The sequence below is a fragment of the Cydia pomonella genome, chromosome 12 (genome assembly GCF_033807575.1).
Source record: "Cydia pomonella isolate Wapato2018A chromosome 12, ilCydPomo1, whole genome shotgun sequence".
Taxonomy (NCBI): domain Eukaryota; kingdom Metazoa; phylum Arthropoda; class Insecta; order Lepidoptera; family Tortricidae; genus Cydia; species Cydia pomonella.
Window position 1 is genome coordinate 1,577,933 of NC_084714.1, and position 23,054 is coordinate 1,600,986.

The window sequence follows — 23,054 nt, forward strand, 5'->3', positions numbered from 1 at the left end:
ATCCACCAGCCGTTTCGCCAATTGCCGGTATAGGCCCTGCGCTGCGGGCCCGCGGGGCCCCACGGACCAAGAGTCTCGACTCCAAATGCAACAAAGTTGTAGTTGGTGTCGAGACTCCCGTATTTGCGCTTTTTGATATATGGATAAACAAGGATAGATACATATACATACAATTGCACGTGCGTTATGGTTATCATTTGTTATATAACAACGGTGTATATCAAAATGTCAACTAGCCTACCCCACTACGTATCTTATACCTTTAAACGAGCAATTCTTGTATATATATAAATATATATTATCTGTGATCTCGGCTCTAACGATTTCGCTGAAATTTTGGTATATGGGGGTTTTTGGGGGTATACAATCTATCTAGATTAGTCTTATGTTTGGGAAAACGCGTGTTTTCGAGTTTTCATGCGTTTTTCTTCCGACGCAGAATATGGTCGCTAATTTCGTGTTGCCGGCCACTGTCCGTCTGGTCCAGCGGGTTAAGACGCGGACTGCTAAACGAGTGTTACGGGTTCGAATCTCGCCCGGTGACTAACTTTTGTTTTTTTTTATGTTCAAGTTTATATATAATTTTTTAATTTTTATTGTTTTAGACAAGTTTAATTTAGTAAAAAAACGTAGTTAAGATTATCACCTATAGACCACCATATTACAATAAATAGAGGTAGTTATAACCGAGCAAAGCTCGGTCGCCCAGGTACTTGTTTTTTATGTTTGTCAGGGCAGGGTCTGTAGGTACAGAAAAAAGATTTAATTTGTGACCCATTTGGTACCTTGTCACTGTGACAAAAGTATGAGGTCTCTAGCGACTTTCTGGTTGTTTGTCAATGTGACAAGCTCTGAAATGGGTCGCAAATTAAATCTTTTGACTATACCTAAGTAGTAGGTATGTTTTTTGTACTCTATTCCATCGTAGCATCAAAACGACTGAGCTGATTTTGATGACGTAGAATCAGACCAAGCTTATTTGGCAGCGATTTTGATAGCACACTGTGCAAGTGTTAATTGAAATGCCAAACTTCTATAAAACAATAGTGTTTAAAATAACAGTGTACAGTCGGTGCTATCAGAATCGCTACTGATTTAGCTTGGTATGAATCTATTAAGTTATTCGTTTCTATGCCCGAGATAATTAGGCTACATTTTAATCGACTACCAAGAAGGAGTTTCTTAACGAAATATTTTTGGATATATATATACAGATGATTACTATAACTAGCTTATATCTAAAATAGGCCCTTGAGGCATTGTACCAAGGATGCTGGCGGCATTTCCTCGTTGTATCGCAATATTGATACGTTGTGCGAGGAAGCCGCCAGCTCTTCGGTCAAATATTAGTAAGTGTAATAATTTTAATAATATATTTATGTCAGTTTTTTTTTGTTTTAGGCAACCACGGCCGATATCTCGTTCAGCTAACCATTTTAAGGTAAATATCTTTTACGGCTATTTCAGTTTATAATTTCTTTATAGTGGTGTATAATTCGTGTCATCCACGATGACGTGCAGACAGAGGCGGCGTTAGGCGTGGGTGACGTGGGCCACCGCCTACGGCCTCGCGGTCCGAGGGGCCTCGCACCTCAAATAAGTACCCTTATCTCGGACACAACGTAAAATGTTCGTTATTTCTTGCGCCACCAGAGGGCCTCGCTAAAGTCGCTAAATGTACCTTGCCCACATAAAATTTTGGCCTTGCCCCGCCACTGCGTGCAGATTTGTCAAATCTAACCTTTACTACCATGATAATACGAATCAAGGCATGCGTCTTCGTGAATGACACGATCTATATAAAACTATAACTTAAAACAAAAATCAAGATTCTTAATTAATGAAATACCTGATTTGATTTGTTCCTTGATTTGGAAACAATTCTATTGACTTCTCAGTAGTTGATAATGGCAAAGATAATTTGAAATACATATATAGATTATCAAAGAAAATTTTGTAGCCAAAGTAAAATTACTGCCATCTATCGAAACATGATTAAAATTTTTAGAACGCCATTTGACTTTGATCCTTAGTCTTTCACTGATATGTGTTAAATTTGTTAAATATCAAAAAGTGGCGCCATCTAATAGATCAAAGGCCAAAGGTATGGCGGCATCATTTCGTGCGACGGCGCCTGGCGCCACAACCTTTAGCCGATTCACGGTAAGATGGCGCTACTTTTTGATAATATTATACACATAACAGTGAAAAAATAAGGATCAAAGTCAAATGGCGTTCTAAAAATGTTAATCATATACTTATCGAAAAAGATGGCAGTTTTACTGTGGCTAAAAAAAAATCTTTGACAAACCACCTCTATTTTAAATTCTCTTTGATAATGATAATTAATTCCATTCTGTCACATGTAAAGATTCTCAACTTTATATACAAACTTAACTATCTCATAGTTTTCCTCTTAGTAATCTAAAACGCACATTCCAAAAGGTCTTATCTCTCTAACATTTCCTACAACTTTACTACCTTTTTTATCAAACAAGAACTAAGGAATGGTCCACCAAGGACGCCTACCTCGATAATCGTAAATATACTAAGATAATAGATAACATAAGTAACAATAAATACTATAAATAGCTACCTTATTACTTAGTACTTAGGTATATAATCGTAATTATGTCGCAACGTAAAACGGTTATTGGAATAGTAATTTTATGAGGTAAGTAATAAGGATATGTTTAGTATGCCGTTCGTTGTGAATGTTTGAATTGCCGCGTAAGAGGTATAGTTATTATTATCATAATAATGATACTTCATCAAGTCCTATGCTAAGTTTACTATATAAAGCCGGAAATTATCTTTAACACTGGATAAAATTGTAGCATGCTTCAATAAAATGATTAGCTTGTTAATGTTAAAGACTAAAGAGGAAAGGAGATATCTGTCGCCTAGCGTCGTATAGTAAAATTAGTGCGATAAAGACTAACAGAGGGAGAACTAGAACTTAGGTAAACAATCCTGCGTTGTAATCTCAAAAATCGAGGTACTCGACTGTTTAATCATCCAAAACTTAACCAGTCGTAGAATTTTAAAATCTAAATTATAATTATATGATATGACAATTAGCCAAAAAAGCAAAACAGTCCGATACAGATATTAAAAATATTAATCTGTTTTCACAAAATCATTGCTCTAGGATCAGAAACCACGCAGGAAACAGTCGAGTTCGTTTGTATGGAGAAATGAGCACTCCACTTGCCTCCAAAAGCAGTATTTTTTTTAATATACTACGTCGGTGGCAAACAAGCATACGGCCCGCCTGATGGTAAGCAGTCTCCGTGCCTACGTACGCCTGCAACTCCAGAGGAGTTACATGCGCGTTGCCGACCCTAAACCCGCCCCCCCTCGTTGAGCTCTGGCAACCTTACTCACCGGCAGGAACACAACACTATGAGTAGGGTCTAGTGTTATTTGGCTGCTGTTTTCTGTAAGGTGGAGGTACTTCTCCAGTTGGGCTCTGCTCTAGATCTGGAATGACATCCACTGGCTGTGCCCTACCACACAAAGCGAGATGACATTCACAATGCCCATACCTCTCTTTTGGACGTAGTTTAAGGACGTACCCGGGTCCGTATTACAATGTATTTGTTCAGACTTATATATGTATATCTTCTTCTTCACGCGTCATCTCCCTCGATTATTTTGTGGGTAACATTAAAAAAAAGTCGCGAGCATAAATTCAAATCCACCGTCAATTATTAATATTCTTGGAATTACATGAAGGTTGTCTGGAAGAGATCGCTTACAGCGAAAAGACCGCCTGTTGCTGTTGCTACCTGTCTTTACATTGTAAATCTGGTTTTAAATTTGTTTTCTTTGTGGTAGAAGAGGGAGCTGGAAGGGGTAGACCTCGGCGGACTTTCTCTGATCAAATCGGGGAAATCCTGAAGAAAGGCCAGGTCAAGAGCACCCTAAACCGACGAGCGTGTATGAGGAATGTCATGAAAGTGAAGGAAGCGAAAGAGGTATGTCAGGATCGTAGCAAGTGGAAATCCGTGGTCTCTGCCTACCCCTTCGGGAAATAGGCGTGATTATATGTATGTATGTATGTTCTTTGTGGTGCAATAAAGAATATTTACTTACTTACATTGAAGCCTTTCTCTGCTATTCTCAAATAACCATAAAAATAATATTCCCTCTATTGAGATCACAAGATTTAAGACTCACATAGCTACAGAAGCATTCTTAGAATATCCTACTATAGCATCTCTGTACAAAGTGTACAAACCACTTCATTCATACAACAATTCAGTCCAAAAAACTTGACCTACAGATACTTTGAAACTATATGTAAATTCAGCTCAAGTTTAAACTGGTATTGATGAGTGAGTGAGATGATTACTTGAGAATAAGATAGAAAAAGATAAAAGATAAGATGAGCACGCGCGGTCTGAGTGACGTTTCAATTAAAATTAATTTATTTGTAAAAAAGTATGCACCTCGATACGGATCTGTGTCGGCGCAGCTTTATGCGTTAAGGAGGAGAGACACTGGCATTAAAGATTGATGAAAGTCGGACCAAGCTATCTCTGCATGGGATTTGACAATAACAATGTATTTGCACGGCATTACAGACAAACCAATACGTCGAGAAATTAAACATTACAAAAATAACAGTTTACAAAAGACATCAAATGTAACAGGACAAAATATAGGTGACATCAAACAAAAGTACTGGATAGCCAGTCATTCATCTACTCGCAAAACCTTAGACATTCACTCATTCAGTTCATTCATTCAATGATAAAATGTGGCAATTTATTAAACTTTATTGCACATAAAAAAGAGTACAACAGGCGGACTTAATGCCAATAGGCATTCTCTACCAGTCAACAATAAGGCAAAACAGAGAAACTTCAAGGTGGGTGCAGTGAGAATTAAACAAAAAAAAACCGTAAATTTTAAGCGAAATAAAATTTCTAAATAAATACTATAGTATGTTTCATTATACCTTATGACTATGAGTACATAAATATATACATATATATGGATAAATAAGGATAGATACATATACATATAATTGCACGTGCGTTAGGCAATGTCATCTTTATTCTCAAATTTCTATTCTATGGAAATTTGACGTTTATAGTGACACCCCTCACTTCGTTCTATTTAAGTCGGAGCAAAGTTGTAATAATGACTCAACGAACTAAGTATTTTTTACATTTTTTACGCTTATGAATCTTATCATGAAATCTACACCTCACTGAGCCACGTTTTAGGTACTCGTACTACTCTACTTAAATGAATTGACCGTCTCATTCGTCCTTAACAACTTACAAGATATATCTTTTGTTAAGCTAGTGTTGTTACACATTTTCTTTTACTCCTAATTAACTATAAAATAGGGCTGTACAAAGAGAAGCGACGCTTCAGTATCGATATCAAAAAGCTTTAAATCTCATCATCAGACAATTTCGGACTAAACTCTATTGCAACTTCATAAAGTTTACATTAGAATGAAAGTGTTTTTCTTCTTTTTCAGTAGTGACGTGTTCTTTATATCATCGTTTTGTTGGTTTTGTGAGTTAATATTGACCTTGAATTATGTTTTAATTCTTCAAAGCCTATTCTGTGAGTTTTTTTTCGTAAATTTTCAATTGATTGGGTCTTTTGATCAGTGAATAGGTTTTGTGTGTTAATTACTATAGCGTAGGTTACTATAATAACCCTTTATTCAAGTTTCAAGAAAAAGCATACAATAAGGGCCCGATTCCAAGAATGAGATACGATAACGATAAGTTCTCATTTAGATATCGTTTTAAGTCGTATAATGACAGAAGCAGCTCAATGCGGGCAACCAATGTCACTTTGACGTTAGAAATATCGTAGATCTTATTGGGATCACAGCGGAATCAAAATAAACGTTAATTTTGACATGTCGTTTAGATATCGATCTTTTGAAGATCTTTCCAAGTCCGTAAGAGGTCTGTTATAATGCAGGTGTCAGCAGGAGAGTTCATATGAATGATAACATAACACGAAGGTAAGTAATAAATGAATAAAATAAAAAGCGGCCAAGTGCGAGTCGGACTCGCGCATGAAGGGTTCCGTACCATTTGAGATGTATTAAAAAAAAATCTACTTGCTAGATCTTGTTCAACATTTTACCACTTTGGAAGTGTCTCTCGCGCAAACTATTCAGTTTAGAAAAAAAATGATATTAGGAACCTATATATCATTTTTGAAGACCTATCCATAGATACCCCACACGTATGGGTTTGATGAAAAAATTTTTTTAATTTTATGACTTATTTAAAAAAAACTACTCACTAGATCTCGTTCAAACCAATTTTCGCTGGAAGTTTGCATGGTAATGTATATCATTTATTTTTTTTAGATTTTTCATTCTGTTATTTTAGAAGTTACGGGGGGGGGGGGGGACACACACATTTTTTTACTTTGGAAGTGTCTCTCGCGCAAACTATTCAGTTTAGAAAAAAATGATATTAGAAACCTAAATATCATTTTTGAAGACCTATCCATAGATACCTCACACGTATGGGTTTGATGAAAAAAGATTTTTTGAGTTTCAGTTCTAAGTATGGGGAACCCCCAAAATTTATTGTTTTTTTTCTATTTTTGTGTGAACATCTTAATGCGGTTCATAGAATTGAATACATCCACTTACTAAGTTTGAACAGTATAGCTCTTATAGTTTCGGAAAAAAGTGGCTGTGACAGAATCGGACAGACAGACGGACATGACGAATCTATAAGGGTTCCGTTTTTTGCCATTTGGCTACGGAACCCTAAAAACCCTTTTTATTCCGTAACCACTTATAAAGTTTCGCTTAGTTTACTGCAGCATTACCTTATCTATATTATGTATTTCTTAGTGAGAGCGTTTTAGGAGGTAGGTGCACGTCTATTGAACTGTATAACTTATCATTTATACTATTATTGTATTTCCTTCTGTTGTTTCTCCAATAAAGATTTTTTTTTACTTTTTCCGTTTTTTGATTACGTTACGTTTTCCGTTAATTGAGTTATAAATGTAACCAGTTGTCAATATCAAGTAAATACCAAATTAAAATATTAAATATTCACTTGTAATAAAAAATTCTTTATTTTTTTCGTACTATAATTGTATACACTAGCTATCTCTGGTAATAAAACAAAAAATCCATTAACCCGCATGCCATATCAATGTGGTTCAGTGAAGGGGACGGACTGAAAATCAGCGCTGCGCAATCAATTTGTAATAAAATGGCTGACGTAGCGTACGCTGAGTCCGTTCCTATTGCCGCGCATGCCTATTATTATTATTTTTAAGTGAAACATTGTATTTTGTGTGGCAATAAATGGTTTCTTATTCTTATTCTTATTCTTGATTATTGTAAAAAACAGGAGCGATAAACAGTTTTCATACAAATTTTTAAATGCTCCTAACTCACGTTCTAAACCCACATTTTCTATTTCCTCCTGTGGCACACAGTATGCTAAAAACTCTTTCTTTAGGCGCACTTGTTATTTGTATAATGAATCTCTTAACGATATAGATATTTTTGTTCATAGTTTGTCCGTGTTCAAGAACAAAGTTCGGCAAATTTTGTTTTCTAGAAATTGATCAATTTGGTTCCAGTCATATTTTTCATACTTTTGTATGTTTTCTTACCTTACTTGCATGTAGTACACAACTAAACCGGTAATTTATAATTGCGTAATTTACATTTCTATGTAATAGTTTTCTTAGTAATGTAGGAAACTTTAGGCCTATTTTTAGTTCATTTACTCTAGACATATTTGTAAAAGGCTGTTTGTTTTCTAAATAAAAAAAAAAAAAAAAAAACTCTTATAAGGTGCATCGTATACTTCTAATTTCCCGGCTGTACACCTCTTAAGAACCAATGGGCCAGAGGATACATTAACACAGTCATCCCCATTATAAAACAGGACATCCTCTCCTACCGTTATATTCGTGCGTTCGCGCACGCCGCGAATTCACGACCACATTCACATACAGCCTCATTATCCCGATTTATTGTCGTTCACTTATCGGTTCATTAAGTTTAGGTGCTAGGAAGACATCAGTATTGGATAAGGGTGCGACGGCTGTCATAAGAGGAGCGTATAGCGTGTCTTAATCGCTTTGCTTAGACTGGAATTAGACTATCATAGAAATCATATAATTATAACGGATCCTATTTGATAGCATTGATCATATCTATACGCCAAACTTGTTAAAATTTTTGTTATTATACACCATCATAGGTTATTCATATTTAAATGACTCCTATATCTAGGAACATATTTCTATGATAATCTAATTGCGGCCTTAGACTGACAGGATGGCCGAAAATACGTTGACAAAGGCTTTTTTAAGAATAAATAAATATTATAGGACATTATTACACAAATTGACTAAGTCCCACAGTAAGCTCAATAAGGCTTGTGTTGAGGGTACTTAGACAACGATATATATAATATATACATATTTATAAATACTTAAATACATAGAAAAAACCCATGACTCAGGAACAAATATCCATGCTCATCACACGAATAAATGCCTTTACCAGGATTTGAACCCGGGACCATCGGCTTCGTAGGCAGGGTCACTACCCACTAGGCCAAACCGGTCGTCAAACTTACTACTTAAGTATTTTTTGCTTTTTATACTTTTATTACTTACTTGTCTTTCACAAAATGTCATAAAAAAAATAAAACTACAATAATTAAACTGAAACATAACATGTTATCTTCAAAATATTCAGCTTTCGCTTTAATACACAAACGCGAAAGTTTGGTAAAATAATAAATTATGAACCATATTCAGAGTAAATCTTTGTCAACATATCTTAGAGTCATCCAGGATTTAGGCATTTTAAATTTAAATTTTCTCCGTCCCAGTCAAAGAAAGTCATTTTTTGCGTTATCATATAAGTCATGTTTTATAACATTTTCAGTTTTCTAAAGAATGCATTACGAGATCACAGATCTCCGTAATAGAATACGAAGGTTTGGACGCGTAGGCCCCGACCCGGACCATTCTAGCTTGTCATCTGTAAATCCAGTATAGCTGATATCAAAGATATTATTACATTTATCGTCTAATTAAAAAGGAGTAAGGTGAACATTTGTAAACACATATTTGACGTCGACTGTTTCAATTTTCCGCCCCCGCGCCCGCCCGCTTCTAAAACCTCTGCACTGGAGCAAGGCTACGCGTGGGAAACAGCAGAAATTAGCATAGCAGCATCTAATAACTGCCTTAGTAAGGCGGATAATGTGTTAATAGATCTGACAAGGTCCGCAAAAGGTCAGGAAACTCGGCTACTATACAGTATCTATCTGAACGTAAAGCAATTACTCAAACCCGTTCACGTTTAGGTCATGAGCAACTTTTAATATGGAACCAAAGACAAATCCCGAAATCGCGAAAAAAAATTGACTCTCCCGTAGGAAATTTCAAGATCAGACCAGCAAAATGTATGAGACAGCCTTTTTTTCGCGATTTTAGGGTTGGTCCCATGGTAAAAGTTGCTCAGTATGACCTAAACATCGGGTTTAAGTAATTGCTTTACGTTCAGATACAAAATCTATAACTGGCTAATTGCATTCGTTACAATTTGGATCTTCGCATAGCTCTTTCATATCAGGAAACCATGCTCCACACTTTTATTAATTGTGCGCACCTCAACCGTCTTGTTGGCGGTCTTGTCGCTAAAAAGCGATCTCTTTCAGACATCCTGGCCGCGTAACCAACATGCAAATCGCTTACGCTCCGTAGCGATCGAAACGCAACTGTCTCTGTCGCACTAATACGGAAGAATTATAGAGATTAGAGACACAAAGCGATTGTCACTTCGCCGGCCGGCTGCTCTTGGGATTACATAAGCTAATCCCCCCCATCTCCGTTCTGCCACCGTGGGACTAGACGCGGACTTGCGTTTCACCCTTACGTCGTTATTCTGCCACTGATTCGCACTAAACGCTACGCATCTTTATCATGCGAATAGCTAAGGAATGGAATTCACTTCCTGCAAATCTATTCCCAGTCCACTATAACTTGGATCTTTTTAAATCGAGAGTGAATAGACATCTTTTGGGTAAGCATGTTCCATCCTAGACTGCATTGGCACTTTCCGTCAGGTGAGATTGTGGTCAAATGCTTCTCTTAAACAAATTGAATAGGTATATTTTTTTAACGATTCTGACATCACCAAAACACGTGCTATAACTTTAGCAACACGTTAATTTGTTTCTGATTTTACCGACCTTCACAATTTGAAAACATTACGGAAGGTGGAATCTCCATATACCAAAAAGTGTCATCAAAAAACCTTAAATAAATGGCGCTACAATACCTAGAATACTTGAACAGAAAATCAAATCATAGACAGCGCACTTTCACTCCGTCAATAACGCCTAGGTTCTTAGCTACTCTAGGGCTACTCTGGAGAGATTTGGAACTATTATTTATAGCTGACCACTGGACACTTTTGTATAAGTTCTTTTTTGTATAAGTTTTGACGACCGGTCTGGCCTAGTGGATAGTGACCCTGCCTACGAAGCTGATGGTCCCGGGTTCAAATCCTGGTAAGGGCATGTATTCGTGTGATGAGCATGGATATTTGTTCCTGAGTCATGGGTGTTTTCTATGTAATTAATTATTTATAAATATTTATATATTATATATATCGTTGTCTAAGTACCCACAACTAGTGATGGGTAGGACATCAATTTAAAATGAGTTTGTATGAGTACCTCATTCTCTAAAATGAGGTGTTACAATGTCTTACTTCAAATGAGGAGAGGTACTAGCACTTTTGCAGCATCGACTATTCCATCAACTCCAACGGCAGCAAACCATATTTAATGTAAATACATATTTAGGCATTGCTAAACTTCCTTTTAAATATTTAATTGGAGTGCAATTCTGGAGGTTTAAAACAGAACTTTAACAACCATTTAAGAATCAAACTAAGGAGTTAAAGTACATACATCCTATTGCAACTTAATTTGATGCTTTTATGAAACTTGTTCTAATTTAGCAGTTTATTATTTTTATTGTTAGATTGTTCAGTATCAATCCTTGCTACTTGATATCATTTTAAGTTTAACATTCATATATTGAAATAAATACTAACCATAAACTACCAAACAAACAATTAACAAACTAAGGAGAACAAATCCAATATTTTTTGTACCATTATTATATAGATATTACTAACTTACCACCTCATAATTTATCAGTAATAATAGCATTGTAATATGATAACAAACGAAAGCCTCAATAACGTTCGCGCGGTAATGCCACCGGCGTGTAATATACACTTGATTTTTGTATGCAAAAGACACAAAGAAAGACCCACAGGTATATTTTATCGCGAAAACAATGTTAATATATTGTTATTTTGGTATAATTATAAGAATGGTCACTGATCACTATTTATAAAACACAACTAAAGATTACGAACAACTTTTTCGAGTTTCTCGTACTATAAATATGTCAAAATTATAAATGATCGAAATACTATACGAAGCACGTTAACAAAAAGTATTACAAATTCAAATCGTTAAAATGTACATGTTTATTTCACCTATACAAATTATATTTACTTTTTTATTAATAAACTAATGTAAAATATCATATTTTGTGTACGCCACTATATTATATTTCAATAATTTAAATAATATTTTGGTCTCTTAAACGATAACTGTTTTTAAGCAAGCTTCGTAAATGCCCAGTGAGACTTGGTTGGCATTTCAATCGCTTATCAAGTAACCATTTCACTGTCCAGTCTAATTGATTCAGATTATACATGACACCAGCAATATGAGTCTTGAGGTCAGGTTATACTGGTATGCGCGTTAGTACAATAATAGCTAACAAATATGGAGGCCTACCGCGAACCACGAAGTTTTGCTTTGCTGTCGCACTTACGTATGAAATTACAAGTGCGACAGAGAGAAAAAACTTTCTTCGGTAGGTTCTTTGATGACTTAGATTTTTCGCTTTTGCAATGCTAGGATCAAAATGGCGTAATATGTATGTAAGCTTGCGGACGCTTACGCTTGTTTTCTTTCGTGTTTCATTTTTAACGTATTTTCGATGAGGTGTTATTGAAGCACGGCGCGTGTCTGTCTCACTCCCTCTTTCGGTAAATCTAGTTCATTGTTTCATTTTGAAAGGATTTTTGAGGGATGTCACAGTGAGGCGAGTGAATGGTACAAACACAACGCATTTCTCGGTGGACCTTTTGTCCTTGCAATAAGGTTTGTAGTTGGGCAGTTGATAGTGTGAGCGATGAATGCGATGACGTCAATGACTCATTTCTTCATTTGAATGTCGGCGAGCACCGAGCGCCTCGCGACTCTCTTGCGAGTTGTGAGGAACGCGAGTGAGTTTGAAAGGCTGAGAGTTTTTTTTTTAAATTTGAAGTGTTTGAATGGTTTTAGTGGTAAGAGCTGTGTGTGATGCGCGCGAGTAAATGAGTAAAATTAATTGAGGAGTGATGTATGACATTTATGCGGTGTGAAGTTCTGCGACAATTTAGCTAAATGAGTGGTACAAATGAGGTGCCTCACGACTCTCACGAGTGAGCAACTCAACACTACCCACAACACAAGCCTTATAGAGCTTACTGCGGGACTTAGTCAATTTGTGTAAAAAAGTCCTATTAAAAAAAAAAAAAAAAGTTCTGCCTATGGAGATTACGTTCCTTAACTCTACCTTCCATAGAAAACATCTTACATTCCAATGTCAAACTTGTACCAATTTGACACGGCCCGACCTTTGACATTGACTGACAAGATAAGGATTAAATTAACAATTATGTAGTTTTGTATTGTACGCGTCGACGCACTTTTGAAGTGTGTCAAATGCTTTTAAATTGATGTACGCTGTCAAGTAAATGATGCGTACTGTTGTATGTATACATTAAACTATTAAAAAAAAAACGGCCAAGTGCATGTCAAGCCATGATCTGTGTAGGGTTCCGTAGATTCTGAGTCTTATAACACAGATAAAGGAAAAATTGCGAAAGCCGTAATTTTTTGTACGGAACCCTCGGTGCGCGAGTCCGACTCGCACTTGGCTGGTTTTTCATTTTTTTACGACAAGCAATTAACATTTTGGTTTTAAACGGATTTTTTGTATAATTTTCATTTATTAATTCCCCATTCCATAAATAACGATAAGTTTACCTAAATTGTTAATTGAAAGTACCCCTAAGTAATATTACTAAAGTTAATACTTAGCCATGTATTTTTAAATTCACAGGGTTTTTACTTTCCTCGTATTCGAAAAAAAAAACCAGACAAGTGCGAGTCGAACTCGCCCACCGAGGGTTCCGTACTTTTTAGTATTTGAAATACATTATCTGTGAAAATGTCAACTGTCTAGCTATCACGGTTCATGAGATACAGCCTGGTGACAGACGGACGGACGGACGGACAGCGGAGTCTTAGTAATAGGGTCCCGTTTTACCCTTTGGGTACGGAACCATAGATACTATACATCTCTATTGTATTGTAGTAATTATTTATTTTAAGATTATTATAATGTAATGTTTACCCAGGTATTGGCTGTTGTATTTATAAATGTTGTTACGTATTTTTCATGTCACTATAATGTTTTACTGACTTGTAAAAGAGCCCTTGAGGCCTACTTGCAGAATAAGTTATTGAATTTTGAATTTTTGAATTTGAACCCTGAAAAGTAGTTTTTATTTTATTATATTTTTTACTTTATTCCTTAACAGAAATCGTAAAATATCATGAGAAATACACATAGAATTGCATATCATGGCTTAAAAACAAGTGTACACAGCATGCTTTACAAGTAAGCGCAAATGTTAGAAATTAAATATTATTAATTTAACACCATATTAACTTTAACTCCGATGAAAGGCAAAGTTTCAGTCTCGGATTCCCTTGATTAACAATCTGCTATTAAGAAACGAGGGTGGTCTAGTCTATTCCATAAAAAACTATTTTATTAGACATTCCCTGTCAATAGAACAGTTATATCGCGGCTATTTGTAAGATGTAAATTGCGTTAATTAATATTGTCACGTTGAAAATATTTGTCGAAACGCCGCCGGCGTTTACGGGACTACACAGTTAAGTCACAAGAGATAGCGTTTGAGTTCATGCTGTATTTATCTTATATGTATAGTCAGCATCAACGGACCGGACCAGCCCGCGTAGCCAACGTGCATATCGTTCACGCTCCGGGGCGAACGAAACGCAACTGTCACAGTCGCACTAATGGGGAAGAGTGATAGAGAGAGATGACTGCGCTACGCTACGGAGCGTTAACGATTGTCACGTTGGCTACGCGGCCAGACTACGCGTCAAAAGTATCAACGATTCCCTGATAGCTTAAGCGGCAACAGTAGTGGTCATCAGGAGTAATCTAACCGTCTAAATGAGCATCAGTGTCTCCGACCTCCAATCCCTTATCGTTCCCGCTGCCGCCCGTGTCAAACATCACACCACTAGTTGTTTCCACGTCGGGCATCCGGGACCGTTCACACGGTGTGCAGATATTTACTGTTGTCAGTTAATTTCTCCAACAGCTTTCTGTCGCTTGTCGCTCCCGTTAGTGCTTGTATCTCATACCTTGTCACTAGTCGTTCCTACGTCGAGATGTTGCGTTTTCACATTTCGGAATTGATAAGTGATATGTATTGGTATCTCCAACATCTTCCTGTCGCTTATCGCTCCCGCTCTCGCTGCCGCTTGAGTCTTAGACAACATTACCAGTTGTTCCCACGTCGGCATGCCGCGTTTTCACGGTTCGCAGTTAATGAACGTAATGAATTAGTGGTTCCGTGACGAGTTATTGTCGTTTTACGTTCATTTTATTATTCATTAAAAAACGGGTTTTAGTTATGTTGTAAGTTGTAAGTGCTACCATGATACGCGTGAGCCAGGGATCGGAAACCGGTATTTTTTGTATGGGAACGAAAACGGTATTCTTTCGTTCTTTGTTAATTATTTCATTCCTAATCGGGCAATCTAATAATACGAAGTCGTTATCTAAAAACACAACTGAGTCTTACATTTTGAGTATAAAATAAACCGAAATATATGGTTATTTCGATGTTTTTGCAAAAAACCGGTTCTGATCCCTGGCGTGAGCTTTAGAAGATCATCATCATACGTCCCACTGCTGGGCACAGGGCTTTTTAGGGTTCCGTACCCAAAGGGTAAAACGGGACCCTATTACTAAGACTCCGCTGTCCGTCCATCCGTCCGTCCGTCTGTCACCAGGCTGTATCTCATGAACCGTGATGTATCTCTGTTGCCGCTATAACAAGAAAATACTAAAAAGTACGGAACCCTCGGTGGGCGAGTCTGACTCGCACTTGTCCGGTTTTTTTAATGATATAGGATGTAAAGAAGCAAAAGAATCGCCTATTATGTAGGGTTGCCATACGTCCCGTATATACCGGGACTGTCACCGTATTTAAGTATCGCGTCCCGTATCTTTACCCGTCCCGTTTTTGTTTCGTATATCAATACCGCCGCAGAATACGCATATAAATTGGTCACAATCATCTCTGTTTAACCACATTGTTTCTATACCTAATATATATGTGAGTTAAAGCTATGGGAATATTTATTCGCACCCCAAAGCCGCTTTATAAGTAATTTTCAAATATCATACCTGCATTATAATCCACTGGGAGCATAATTTCCATGTTTTTTTCCCTTCACTGAAAAGCTACTTAAGTAAGCCTCGGTAGAGAGTACCATTTTGTACTATTTGGCGTTGAAACTCTAGGTCCATGGGGTCCCAGCGCGCACAAGTTTTTGGAGAAATCGCGAAACGTCTGGTTGACGTAACTGGTGACCGAAGAGCTGGCGGCTTCCTCGCACAACGTATCAGTATTGCGATACAACGAGGAAATGCCGCCAGCATCCTTGGTACAATGCCTCAAGGGCCTATTTTAGATATAAGCTAGTTATAGTAATCATTTGTATATATCCATTATGTATATTGTTATTGTCAATAAATATTTTTCATAGTAAGTTCTATTTTATTTTATTTATTAGGCACACAAAACAGATAACATTTATTACATGAAATAATTATTTTAAGTGAGGTTTTGGTTGGGAATGCCATCCAATGCTCTCATACATATGCGCAACATGTAATACACAATAAAGAGCGAAAACTACAATTATACTAACTACACTTAATTACAAAATAAAACAATTTTTAGACAAAACAATTTGCATAAATAAAATAAAGCAAAGAACAAACCTAACATAATGGTGATTGATGGCAAAGAACTTCCAAAACATGTTTCCGAAAGATGGCAAATTTCGAGTTAAAAATATCAATATACCCGGACCCGGACCCGGGTACGTCCTTAAACTACGTCCAAAAGAGAGGTACGGGCATTGCGAATGCCATCTCGCTTTGTGTGGTAGGGCACAGCACAGCGGATGTCATTCCAGATCTAGAGCAGAGCCCAACTGGGGAAGTACCTCCACCTTGCAGAAAACAGCAGCCAAATAACACTAGACCCTACTCATAGTGTTGTGTTCCTGCCGGTGAGTAAGGCTGCCAGAGCTCAACGAGGGGGGGCGGGTTTAGGGTCGGCAACGCGCATGTAACTCCTCTGGAGTTGCAGGCATGCATGGGCTACGGAGACTGCTTACCATCAGGCGGGCCGTATGCTTGTTTGCCATCGACGTAGTATAATTTTTTATATATATATATATATATGATTATGCTTAGATATCATGTCGTTGTACTGACGGCACATTTAATATATTTCAGGGATCTCGGGGACGAAAAATCAATCTAGCTAGGTCTTATCTCTGGGAAAACGCGAAATTTTGAGGTTTTATATGTTTTCCGAGCAAAGCTCGGTCTCCCAGGTCTTTATGATAAACTCTCAGTTAAAATGATTGGAAAATCCAACCAGCTATCGTAAAGTGTACGTAGTCTGTGAAACGATATAGCTTCAACCGCACGCTTGATCTACGGCCATTCTACGGCCACATATTTATTGTACAGGCCGCATGATAGCCAGCGTATATGATATGAGTATCGGTTCTAGTATAGGTTATGTTTATACTTTACCAGTAATAGAGAATCTGAAAGGTGTATTGTCAAAGAAAACTTTGTAGCCACGTAAATTTACTGCCATCTTACGACACATGATTAATCCTTTTAGAACGTCATTTGACTTTGATCCTTATTCTTTCACTGATATGTGTTAAATTTGTTAAATATCAAAAAGTGGCGCCATTTACCGGGCACAACCTAGCGGTTATGGCGCCATCGGTTGAAGCGATACCTTTCCTTTGGCCTTTGATTGTATTTAACAAAAACACCATCGAATGCGCCGACTTCTGGCCGAAGGGTGTCGTGTTTCGGAGGTTCCGGGGCCAACTGCCGAATCTGATATAAGAACAGCACGCAACGGAGCCACGCCGTTTTGTCGCCTAAATAGTGTTTAGTAGTAATTTTATAAACTGTATATGTATGTTAGTCTATGATGTGCAGGATGCAGGCGCAGGGCTCGACGTAAGAGTGCCACGAAGGATTGTGGTTTATGTCGTCGGAAATAAAATCATATCCTTGCTCAACAAAATAGTAGTTTTAATTTACCACAAATTACACTACATTTCGTATACGTCAAAGCACGATGTATATTGATTAATATGTCACATATTTAAATAATAAAATATAAAATTGGGAGCGACTTCATGGAGAGCCATATATCGAACAGAGAGGAGGTCAAAGACAAACCGGATAGGTTTTATAGAGTAGTATCATAAAGAAGAAACATAGGTGTTGCCTGTTTATATTAATAGACAATACATGTAAAGGGTATAGACGATTTCTAACAGTATATAAGACATTTGTAATATGGGCCTTGTTGCCTTAATCAAATTTTTGCAGTGGTAAAATACACCTTGTCACTTTCAGTAGTAGTGAAAATAAATGGTTGCAGAAATAAGTACACGAAAACTTTTAAAACATCAAATAAATGCCCATGCCGGAATTCTAATCCAGCACGTCCAGCTTCGTAGGCAGGAAAGTCAATTCGAACGTACATTGATATTAGAATTAGAGACTATTTCCTTACATTATTATAATGTCCATTGGCGTTTTCTTTCATCGTTTGCCATCTCGGGATGGCGCCGTGGACTAGGCCTGAAGGCTGTTAATACAAGCTCACGATAATCTCACTTAATGCAGAGCAATGCGCGGCCGCACGGCCCAGTATTTATCGATTACTATGTTTACATCTGGACACGCAACCCGCTCGAATGATACCGGTAACCGGGATTTGTGTCTTGGACACGCGCCGATTAAATTGTCCCGTTTGTGTTCATGTTCACGTTCAGTTTCTCCCAGTAGCAAACATATATTGATTGCACTGGACTAGATAAGTAAGCTCTAAGACGATTTCGTGCTTCGAATTTGACAGCTACACGATATGGCGCCATATGGCTCATCAGTATGTTAACGGCACCATTCACCAATCATAGGACATTTAAGAGAAACATTTGGAGTATTTTTGATATTTCATCGACGTCTGTAAAATTTCTACCGCTTTATGCTTTAAAAGTTGAATGTCCAATTCGTCCTTTATGTTTTCTATGTATTTAATGAAAGCTACTGCAGTTGGTTTCAATATTATTAACCAATTAAAACTATAGTTTTTTGCTCCAGTAATGGGATATATGGTGCCTTTAATTTTCATACTAACAAATATCAATGAAAAATTAAACTTGAGCAACTCTTTGGCTCTTGTTTATGGTAAAATGTTGCCACCGACACCGTAAAAACTGATGGTAAATACTAGTTTTACAGGATTTGTCTATACCATCCCATTACTGGTGCCTGTTTCATTATAGGGGTGTTTACTACAGTAGGGTTTGCAATCCGGATTCGAAATGTATGAAATTATCCGGATCTGGATCCGGATCCGCGGATCTTATTATAAATTTCAGATCCGTTGATCCATTTCACATTATGGTTGCCAAAAAATTACGTTTAGCCAGTGGGACGACACTCCACATTTCGGTCATTTTCGGCTCCGTTCTTCCCACCATTGCTCCGAGCAATTATTAGGGTTGGCAAAACTTGACGTCCCTTTGCGCGAACGACCACAGATAAGATAATGGCTTGAATTTTGACAATCCTAAATAGTCGAAAGGGATAGTGCCATACATAGGAAAGACACAGCATTATTCGACCCTGAATCGCTGTAAAACTTCGGTGTTGTAGGAAGTGTCATTTCCGTACGGTAGTACTATTATTTATTCTGTAGTTTAGCGAACAAAAAAGACGTAAGGCGTCAACCGAGACGAGAGTGAAAGAGACGACGTGGTTTTCGCTTTTATTACGTAGACATAAAGCTTTTCTTGTATCGGCTATTGCCGTCGATAGGTGTGGGAAGACTCTTAGTTTTAGTTTTCGTCTTTCACATATTGTACTACATCTATTCGCGATGCAAAATACTATCTTATTAGCAGCGTCAATGAATTTGTAAGAGCCCAGAGAGGTGCGGGGAGCAGGGGTGCATCTATTGCATGTCCGAACAAACCCGGTTCCAAATTCGATTCCGCGCCAGCCGCACGTCTCTTGCGCTCATTTTTAGGGTTCCGTAGCCAAATGGCAAAAAACGGAACCCTTATAGATTCATGTCCGTCTGTCTGTCCGATTATGTCACAGCCACTTTTTTCTAAATTGAATAGTTTGCGCGAGAGACACTTCCAAAGTGGTAAAATGTGTCCCCCCCCCCCCCCCGTAACTTCTAAAATAACAGAATGAAAAATCTAAAAAAAAAAATATATGATATACATTGCCATGCAAACTTCCACCGAAAATTGGTTTGAAAGAGATCTAGTAACAACATCATTTCCAAAAGTCATCACCATCAGGCCTGTAAATTATCATCGGAATCACATCATGAAGCATGTAGCCTCCCAAATACAGCCCTATCTCTGTGACTCCCAACATGGTTTTAGGCCAAGGCGATCAGTAGAGACAAACCTTTTAACCCTGGTAGACTCTGTTTCTGAGCATTTGGATAAAGGAATACAGGTGGACGTGTTGTACTTTGATTTTAGAAAAGCCTTTGATCGCGTGGATAACGACATACTACTAAGGAAGTTATGTATCATCGGTTTCTCTCCAAAACTGCTTAAATTTTTTGCTAGTTATCTACGCGATAGGCAGCAGTATGTGCAGCACGGATGCTTCGTTTCCAATTCCTACCACACTCGCTCCGGAGTAAGACAGGGTTCAATTCTAGGCCCTTTTCTCTTCGGCGTAATGATTAATGACTTGGCGTCTCTCTCTAGATATGCCCGATGTCTCCTTTATGCTGATGACCTAAAGCTTGTTTATGGCCTGCAGCAATTGTCTGACTCTGAATCGCTCCAAGATGATATTAACCGAATCTATGAATGGAGTATCACGAATAAGCTGCTTTTTCATCCTGAGAAGTGTTCCGTGATGTCCTTTAGCCGTGCTCGTAGTCCTTTATCTGTCAATTACCGGCTTGGAACTAAATCAATAAAACGCGTTGACACTATGAAAGACCTGGGTGTCACATTTGACTCAAATCTTAATTTTCATGGCCACATAAGAACCCTTGCTACCGACTGCTATCGGAGATTGGGATTCGTAATCCGCAATGCTCGTGAATTTGATAACCCCTTTGTCATTAAGCTTGTTTACACCGCCCTAGTTAGGAGCAAACTGGAGGCAGCGTCTATAGTGTGGAACCCCCACGAGGTCACTTATGCCCTGCTTCTAGAGAAAATTCTAAAGGCGTTTTTGCGATTCTTATATAAAAAAACCTATGGGTACTATCCCTTCCTTTACCCAACAAAATTTCTGCTTGGCACCCTGGGCTTTAACTCCTTGGAAGTGAGGCGTAATTATACTCTCGTGACCGCGGCGTGCCGAATAATACGTGGGGATTCGGACTGTCCACAGCTGGTCTCGCAACTTTTACGCCTTCTAGTGCCCCCTCTGTTTCAATCAAAGACGAATTTTAGGCCACGTAAGCGCGACTTACTGGCAGTTCCTAAAGCGCGCACTGTGGCGTACAGGAACTCACCATGAGTTCGCGCCTTACAATACCTAAACGCACTTGTCAAATCAGCTCCTGACTGTGATGTTTTTGCCAGTAGTTGGAAGATACTATGTGACGAATGTAAGAGATTATGTGAGGCGATGGATGATCACGCGTCTTCGGTTAGTATTTAAGTTTATTTGTTATTGTATAACACAACTTTACGTTAACGTTTTTGGATAGTAATTATATTGTATGCATTCCACAGTGCCTTAGTGTCTCACTGTAATACTGTGTAATCTGTTTGAATAAAAAATAAAAAATAAAATAAAAATCACCATCGGAATGTGATGTTATTGGATGGCTCTGTGTAAAAGGAGTATTAACTCTTAATCTTCTATCCTATAGTAATATTTTTTTAATCATTTTAAAAATATTATTTACTTTTTGTCCTTACTCCTCCTGCCTGATACTTAGATTAAATCGTGAACCAAGTCTGTATAAATACAGTCTGTTATTTTCTCAGAGTATTAGTTCGTTGTAATTATGTGTCAATTTTATAATAATATCAACACACAACGTATCGGTACTGCGATACAACGAGGAAATGCCGCCAGCATCCTTGGTACAATGCCTCGAGGGCCTATTTTAGATTTAAGCTAGTTATAGTAATCCTCTGTATATAATCCATTATGTATATTGTTATTGTAAATGCACAGATTAAGCATATTATGTTTAACAATATTGCAAGTATTGTTGAAACAGTTCCCGGATAATCTTTAATCCAGTAATTATCTGGCGGGGTCGGTTCCGACCCAATTCCAGCGGCGGGCAGTTTATCATCGCAGACCGTTATCTTACCGCGGCGCATTCGCACTACGGCCGCCACCGTTTTGCGCTAGTACAGTCGTCAACAGTTATATCGGAGCGGCCAAGGTGTACACAAATATCTGAACAAGCACTGTAACGCCTTGATAATAGAGGCGTGTTCAGATATTTGTGAGCGCCTTGGCCGCTCCAATATATCTGATGGCGACTGTACTCGTAAAGCCTGATTCAATAAAACTTAAAACTGTAAGAAAAGTGAAAAATTGTATAGTTATTTACTGACATAGCAGTCATATAAAATGACCGAACCCTCCAGTGGGCGCGGCTGGTTTATTTTCCATATTTATTTATTTATACTTTATTGCACATAAAATATTAACGGCCAGATTCGAAGAATGATTAAGACAGGTTTTAGATCTTGGAGAGATCTTTAAAAGATCGATAACTAAACGACATGTCAAAATTAACGTTTATTTCGATTCCGCTGTGATGCCAATAAGATCTATCTACGATATGTCTAACGTGAAAGTCACATCGATTGCCCAATTCTGTCAATTATACGACATACAAACGAAATCTAAATGAGAACTTATCTAAACCAGAACTTATCGTTATTGTATTTCATTCTTCGAATAGGGCCGTATGTGCTTTAAGGCATTCAACCACTGTGTCAAAAAGAGACGTTTGTTAGGTGCAGGCTTTGTACTTGAGGATATGATATCACTATTATCACTATAACCTACTACTTACAAATTAAATACTAATTAATATACATAATAGAATGAAATAATAAACTTAAACATATACTTTATATGATATACTTACATAAATATCTACATTATACATGTCATTGTCTTTAGTATTCGTCATTTATTTCAGTTTATAATATTATTATACCTATAATTATATCTACTTATATACACGTAATATGAATAGTACAGTTTATCACTTAACAATTCAAATCAAACTATTTAAGTAATAAAAATTTTTTGGCAAAAAATTGATTTAGCTTTTATTGTTGACTTTTCTTTCCACAAGCAACTAATACAAATAAATTACGAGTCAATTGTAAAAGCCCCAAACGCAATTAGGTTGCGTTGTTTTATCACAGAGTTCCTATGGCCACCATGGCCAAACATGGACGACGCGATGCAGAAACGCGGCAGTCTCAGCAGCATCCATGAAGCATTATTGTATTGAATGC

General features: G+C 37.5%; 1 protein-coding gene across 2 annotated transcripts in view; it reads left to right on the plus strand.

Annotated features, from left to right (window-relative positions):
- Window positions 1-23,054, plus strand: part of LOC133523256 (uncharacterized) — a 240,081-nt gene that overhangs the window by 95,176 nt on the left and 121,851 nt on the right. Inside the window, exon 2 of one of the 2 annotated variants that reach the window (XM_061858742.1) lies at window positions 1,402-1,441. The exons of the other annotated variant lie outside the window; for it this stretch is intronic. The gene's annotated coding sequence lies outside the window, so the exon portion shown is untranslated. The remainder of the gene's footprint in view (window positions 1-1,401; window positions 1,442-23,054) is intronic. 2 annotated transcript variants of the gene reach the window in all.